General features: G+C 55.8%; 3 non-coding genes across 3 annotated transcripts in view; all 3 read right to left on the reverse strand.

Moving 5' to 3' along the window:
• LOC124581830 overlaps nt 1-978 on the reverse strand; it is a 4222-nt gene extending 3244 nt beyond the window's left edge. Inside the window, exon 1 of the ribosomal RNA XR_006973503.1 lies at nt 1-978. This exon is cut by the window's left edge and continues 3244 nt beyond it. This is a non-coding gene — a ribosomal RNA (large subunit ribosomal RNA).
• Nucleotides 979-1166: 188 nt separating this feature from the next.
• LOC124581797 lies at nt 1167-1321 on the reverse strand. The gene has a single exon (XR_006973474.1). It is a non-coding gene; the product is annotated as a 5.8S ribosomal RNA (ribosomal RNA).
• A 351-nt stretch (nt 1322-1672) lies between these two features.
• On the reverse strand, nt 1673-3582 carry LOC124581816. The gene has a single exon (XR_006973491.1). It is a non-coding gene; the product is annotated as a small subunit ribosomal RNA (ribosomal RNA).
• Nucleotides 3583-7500: the final 3918 nt, after the last annotated feature.

Consider the following 7500-nt stretch of genomic DNA (forward strand, 5'->3'; position numbering starts at 1 on the left):
TACAGCCCAATGACTCGCGCACATGTTAGACTCCTTGGTCCGTGTTTCAAGACGGGTCGTGAAATTGTCCAAAGCTGAAGCGCCGCTGACGGGAGCGATTATTCCGCCCGAGAGCATCCCGAGCCAACAGCGGCGCGGGTCCGGGGCCGGGCCAGGTAGGTCCGTCATCCGGGAAGAAACCGCGCGCGCTTGCCGGGAGCCCGAGCGCCCAAAGGGGCGAATCGACTCCTCCAGATATACCGCCGGGCAGCCAGCCAGGACACCGGGGCTCTGCCCAACAGACGCGAACCGAGGCCCGCGGAAGGACAGGCTGCGCACCCGGGCCGTAGGCCGGCACCCAGCGGGTCGCGACGTCCCTACTAGGGGAGAAGTGCGGCCCACCGCACACCGGAACGGCCCCACCCGCGGCGAGTGGAAAGGCAACCGGACACGACCCCCGCCGCGGATTGCTCCGCGCGGGCGGCCGGCCCCATCTGCCGAGGGCGGAGGCCAGTGGCCGGATGGGCGTGAATCTCACCCGTTCGACCTTTCGGACTTCTCACGTTTACCCCAGAACGGTTTCACGTACTTTTGAACTCTCTCTTCAAAGTTCTTTCAACTTTCCCTCACGGTACTTGTTCGCTATCGGTCTCGTGGTCATATTTAGTCTCAGATGGAGTTTACACCCACTTGGAGCTGCACTCTCAAGCAACCCGACTCGAAGGAGAGGTCCCGCCGACGCTCGCACCGGCCGCTACGGGCCTGGCACCCTCTACGGGCCGTGGGGCCTCATTCAAGTTGGACTTGGGCTCGGCGCGAGGCGTCGGGGTAGTGGACCCTCCCAAACACCACATGCCACGACAGGCGGCAGCCTGCGGGGTTCGGTGCTGGACTCTTCCCTGTTCGCTCGCCGCTACTGGGGGAATCCTTGTTAGTTTCTTTTCCTCCGCTTAGTAATATGCTTAAATTCAGCGGGTAGTCTCGCCTGCTCTGAGGTCGTTGTACGAGGTGTCGCACGCCACACCGCCAGCCGGCTGTGCACGCTACCGAGTAAGTACCGGTATGCGAACCGCCAGGCGACGGGCGCGCATCGCACGTTTAAGGAGGCGCGGCCGGCCCCACAGGCGGCCGCGACGCTCCCAGGTCTGCGAAGCGGGGCAAACGCCGCGCGCTTCAGTATACGTAGCCGACCCTCAGCCAGACGTGGCCCGGGAACGGAATCCATGGACCGCAATGTGCGTTCGAAACGTCGATGTTCATGTGTCCTGCAGTTCACATGTCGACGCGCAATTTGCTGCGTTCTTCATCGACCCACGAGCCGAGTGATCCACCGTCCTGGGTGATCTTTTCTTAGTTTCCACTGTCTCTTTCAAGACAGTTGCATAGGCGGGACGTAGGCGTGTGGCGGCCCCTGTTCAAGCGTTCTGTGTCCAACAGCCTCACGGCCGATGGGCGTCGTACGGCTCCACACCGGAGCGGACAGGCAGTCGGGCGAACGTCATTCAAAACCGGCGCCAGGCGCCAGGTGCCGCAGGCCAGCCGCTCCAGCGCTTCAGCGCTCGTACCACACAACATTGGCGTTAGTTTTGAGAAGCACGCGTGGTTCCGCACGCGGCGCACGGCTACTGCGAGCCGTACAGGTAGCGTGTTGCGCGACACGACACGCACATCGAAAGACATGCAGTCTAGTCGGTAATGATCCTTCCGCAGGTTCACCTACGGAAACCTTGTTACGACTTTTACTTCCTCTAAATGATCAAGTTTGGTCATCTTTCCGGTAGCATCGGCAACGACAGAGTCAATGCCGCGTACCAGTCCGAAGACCTCACTAAATCATTCAATCGGTAGTAGCGACGGGCGGTGTGTACAAAGGGCAGGGACGTAATCAACGCGAGCTTATGACTCGCGCTTACTGGGAATTCCTCGTTCATGGGGAACAATTGCAAGCCCCAATCCCTAGCACGAAGGAGGTTCAGCGGGTTACCCCGACCTTTCGGCCTAGGAAGACACGCTGATTCCTTCAGTGTAGCGCGCGTGCGGCCCAGAACATCTAAGGGCATCACAGACCTGTTATTGCTCAATCTCGTGCGGCTAGAAGCCGCCTGTCCCTCTAAGAAGAAAAGTAATCGCTGACAGCACGAAGGATGTCACGCGACTAGTTAGCAGGCTAGAGTCTCGTTCGTTATCGGAATTAACCAGACAAATCGCTCCACCAACTAAGAACGGCCATGCACCACCACCCACCGAATCAAGAAAGAGCTATCAATCTGTCAATCCTTCCGGTGTCCGGGCCTGGTGAGGTTTCCCGTGTTGAGTCAAATTAAGCCGCAGGCTCCACTCCTGGTGGTGCCCTTCCGTCAATTCCTTTAAGTTTCAGCTTTGCAACCATACTTCCCCCGGAACCCAAAAGCTTTGGTTTCCCGGAGGCTGCCCGCCGAGTCATCGGAGGAACTGCGGCGGATCGCTGGCTGGCATCGTTTATGGTTAGAACTAGGGCGGTATCTGATCGCCTTCGAACCTCTAACTTTCGTTCTTGATTAATGAAAACATACTTGGCAAATGCTTTCGCTTCTGTTCGTCTTGCGACGATCCAAGAATTTCACCTCTAACGTCGCAATACGAATGCCCCCGCCTGTCCCTATTAATCATTACCTCGGGTTCCGAAAACCAACAAAATAGAACCGAGGTCCTATTCCATTATTCCATGCACACAGTATTCAGGCGGGCTTGCCTGCTTTAAGCACTCTAATTTGTTCAAAGTAAACGTGCCGGCCCACCGAGACACTCACTCAAGAGCACCCTGGTAGGATTGCAACGGGGTCCGCCTCGGGACGCACGAGCACGCACGAGGCGCGTCGCACGCCTTCAGCTCGCCCCACCGGCAGGACGTCCCACGATACATGCCAGTTAAACACCGACGGGCGGTGAACCAACAGCGTGGGACACAAATCCAACTACGAGCTTTTTAACCGCAACAACTTTAATATACGCTATTGGAGCTGGAATTACCGCGGCTGCTGGCACCACACTTGCCCTCCAATAGATACTCGTTAAAGGATTTAAAGTGTACTCATTCCGATTACGGGGCCTCGGATGAGTCCCGTATCGTTATTTTTCGTCACTACCTCCCCGTGCCGGGAGTGGGTAATTTGCGCGCCTGCTGCCTTCCTTGGATGTGGTAGCCGTTTCTCAGGCTCCCTCTCCGGAATCGAACCCTGATTCCCCGTTACCCGTTACAACCATGGTAGGCGCAGAACCTACCATCGACAGTTGATAAGGCAGACATTTGAAAGATGCGTCGCCGGTACGAGGACCGTGCGATCAGCCCAAAGTTATTCAGAGTCACCAAGGCAAACGGACCGGACGAGCCGACCGATTGGTTTTGATCTAATAAAAGCGTCCCTTCCATCTCTGGTCGGGACTCTGTTTGCATGTATTAGCTCTAGAATTACCACAGTTATCCAAGTAACGTGGGTACGATCTAAGGAACCATAACTGATTTAATGAGCCATTCGCGGTTTCACCTTAATGCGGCTTGTACTGAGACATGCATGGCTTAATCTTTGAGACAAGCATATGACTACTGGCAGGATCAACCAGGGAGCTGCGTCAACTAGAGCTGAGCAGCCGGCCGCCCGGGAGTGTGTCCCGGGGGCCCGCGCGAACACGCAAGCGTCCGCTCAATTATTCTGCAAACAGGAGGAGGCTGAGCTCCCCTGCACAATACACCTCGAAACCCTCTCAGGTCCCGGCGGCGCGCAGCGCCGTCCTAAGTACTTGGTCGGGTTCGAGAGAGGCGCAATCGCCCGGAGTTTGGCGAGTAGACGCTTTAGGTGCGACCACCCGTGCTCCCAACTGAGCTTGCCGCTGCCGACAGAGGCCCGGGAGCGTGCTGTCGTGGCATTGCCGGCGGGAGACAACACGCGCCACCTACGGTGGCCGGCAGCTCCAACGCCAGCGCCACAGAAGGACAAAAGCCCCACTTGGGTGCCGAAGCGAACGCGCCAACACGTCCGCACAGCTGCGATACAAACCACCTGCGAGAACCGCAGAGGCGACCGAGCAGCAGACGGCGTCGCGGCGCCGAGCGCCGGGCGGCGGCGCATCCTCAGCGCACACAGTCCTCAATCGGACCAGCACACTGCAGATGTCCACCGCGCTTCGCACCGGGCCCGCGAGGACCTACTTTGGCCGCACGGCGCCGCGTGCAGGGTGCGCCGGCGCGCAGCTGCGCCGCCTGCCGCCTCCGTCGGCCGGCGCGCCTGCCACTGGCCGCCCCCACCAGCCGGCTGTAGCGCGTGCGCCCACGCACCGCGCGGCCAGCACGCCGGGAGGCCCCCCCTCACCGGCCGGGGACGGTCCCACCCAGCCACCGCCGCGTATCGCTTCACACCCACATGCCATTCACGTTCGTGGGCATGGTGGGTATCGCTGAAACAACCGGTTGGTAGCTCAACCGATCGTCGCCATCACTGATTCACCTCTAGCGAGAACAACCGCACCACAACGGTTTACCAGTTGTTCATTTGCGTAACGTCACCAGCAAACGTAGACGTCCATCGCCATTTGCAAATTCAACGATTGTTGCATGCCTGTGTCAGGTGTCACGACACACTATGTCTGCCCACATACACGCAACAACATGTGCACGCTTCGCGAACACGTGGAAGGTGGCCCCCGTACGTATGCGATGTCCATTGCGCGAACGACTGTCAACCGGCCTCTGTCGCATGTCGCAGATGTGGAACGCAGTGCACCATGCTATCACGGTGAGTGAGAAGAGACGACTACGTCTGACAACACGCGCCACTACATCAACAGACGGCTCATGCTGATCGCCATCCACGGCATACCATACTGCAATCCAGCTCTTATAGGGAGACGACACGTAGCTGAGTGCACAATATTTGGACCGTATGGTTCGCCGTTGTTGGCGCAGTCGTGGTACGGTCACACATGTACCACGATGTATCATTCAGTACATGAGGACCAATGTGCAGTACAGTGTGTGATTTGGACGTACAACATCAGCGGACAGTTGACACAAGCCGTACCACAACGTAGGCTGTGCTTCGCCATGCGAATGCCAATGAACAACTGCGAAGGGCATTGAGCATGTACGTCCTGCTGCCATCCGCATTACAGTGTATAGCTGCAAGGTGTTTAACATGAAGCGATACTCTGGGGACCGGGCAGTGCGGGTAGCAAACTATATTGCGGGGGTTGCAGTTAGGCAACACTACACTAATTTAACGCGTCGTATGACAATTACAGAGCAGGTTAAGGCCCAACGTGTGTTGGGTTAAGGCCCAACGTGTGTTGGGTTAAGGCCCAACGTGTGTTGGGTTAAGGCCCAACGTGTGTTGGGTTAAGGCCCAACGTGTGTTGGGTTAAGGCCCAACGTGTGTTGGGTTAAGGCCCAACGTGTGTTGGGTTAAGGCCCAACGTGTGTTGGGTTAAGGCCCAACGTGTGTTGGGTTAAGGCCCAACGTGTGTTGGGTTAAGGCCCAACGTGTGTTGGGTTAAGGCCCAACGTGTGTTGGGTTAAGGCCCAACGTGTGTTGGGTTAAGGCCCAACGTGTGTTGGGTTAAGGCCCAACGTGTGTTGGGTTAAGGCCCAACGTGTGTTGGGTTAAGGCCCAACGTGTGTTGGGTTAAGGCCCAACGTGTGTTGGGTTAAGGCCCAACGTGTGTTGGGTTAAGGCCCAACGTGTGTTGGGTTAAGGCCCAACGTGTGTTGGGTTAAGGCCCAACGTGTGTTGGGTTAAGGCCCAACGTGTGTTGGGTTAAGGCCCAACGTGTGTTGGGTTAAGGCCCAACGCGGGTTAGGTTAAGGCGCAACGCGGGTTAGGTTAAGGCGCAACGCGGGTTAGGTTAAGGCGCAACGCGGGTTAGGTTAAGGCGCAACGCGGGTTAGGTTAAGGCGCAACGCGGGTTAGGTTAAGGCGCAACGCGGGTTAGGTTAAGGCGCAACGCGGGTTAGGTTAAGGCGCAACGCGGGTTAGGTTAAGGCGCAACGCGGGTTACGTTAAGGCGCAACGCGGGTTACGTTAAGGCGCAACGCGGGTTACGTTAAGGCGCAACGCGGGTTACGTTAAGGCGCAATATAGGTTAGGTTAAGGCGCAATATAGGTTAGGTTAAGGCGCAATATAGGTTAGGTTAAGGCGCAATACGGGTTAGGTTAAGGCGCAATACGGGTTAGGTTAAGGTGCAATACGGGTTAGGTTAAGGCGCAATACGGGTTAGGTTAAGGCGCAATACGGGTTAGGTTAAGGCACAATACGGGTTAGGTTAAGGCACAATACGGGTTAGGTTAAGGCACAATACGGGTTAGGTTAAGGCACAATACGGGTTAGGTTAAGGCACAATACGGGTTAGGTTAAGGCACAATACGGGTTAGGTTAAGGCACAATACGGGTTAGGTTAAGGCACAATACGGGTTAGGTTAAGGCACAATACGGGTTAGGTTAAGGCACAATACGGGTTAGGTTAAGGCACAATACGGGTTAGGTTAAGGCACAATACGGGTTAGGTTAAGGCACAATACGGGTTAGGTTAAGGTACAATACGGGTTAGGTTAAGGTACAATACGGGTTAGGTTAAGGTACAATACGGGTTAGGTTAAGGTACAATACGGGTTAGGTTAAGGTACAATACGGGTTAGGTTAAGGTACAATACGGGTTAGGTTAAGGTACAATACGGGTTAGGTTAAGGTACAATACGGGTTAGGTTAAGGTACACATTGTTGTAAGGAAAGGTGTTTTGGGGGGGGGGGGGGGGGGCCGGTTTGTTGATTGTGATTATCGTAAGTAAATGACTGCGGCATCATCTGATTTGCCACGTCAGGGTGCACCTTTGGCTCATAACAGGCGGCGCTCTGATTCCATGCTTGTGGCAGACCTGTGTCTTTCATTCCTGCCATTGTTTGTGTGGTGTGACAGGAGGCAGTATTGTGATGTTGGGTGCACCCCTGTGTAGGACATGTGTGGGTGTTGGTGGCTTAGCTGAGCAATGGTGGTTGTCGGAAGGGTGAGATATTCTGTTTTGTGAGTGGACCTCCCGGTCTGGTTATGATAGTGTGGATTGTCTAATGTGGCAGAGAGGATGCACTGGGTGTTGTTCCATGCTGGTGCTTACATATTGTCTGTGTGCCTGTTACAGGCAGAGAGTAGTGCGTGATAAGAGTGTCTGGCTGACGTGTGATTGTGAGCAGAGTCTTTCAGCATGTATACGGACAGTTGTATACATTATCTGTATTCTGATGGCTCTATCTATTACTAATCAGCGCCGTGTATACGTTTAATCCGGTTCCAGTCGAAACTATTGTATCTCTGTACATTAGTGACACGGCGAGCCCGCTATGTAGTTACTCGTCTCGGCAGCTTCCACCGGTGTATCGCAAATGATTATAAGGAATCAGTCTAGTCGTCAATACCGATAGTGTGACGTCACATGTCTGGGGTGGGGGACGCTGCGCCCTTCCGGTGGGTCATGGCCTAGGAAGACTCTTCCCACGCAG

Source organism: Schistocerca americana, unplaced genomic scaffold (genome assembly GCF_021461395.2).
Source record: "Schistocerca americana isolate TAMUIC-IGC-003095 unplaced genomic scaffold, iqSchAmer2.1 HiC_scaffold_375, whole genome shotgun sequence".
NCBI lineage: Eukaryota > Metazoa > Arthropoda > Insecta > Orthoptera > Acrididae > Schistocerca > Schistocerca americana.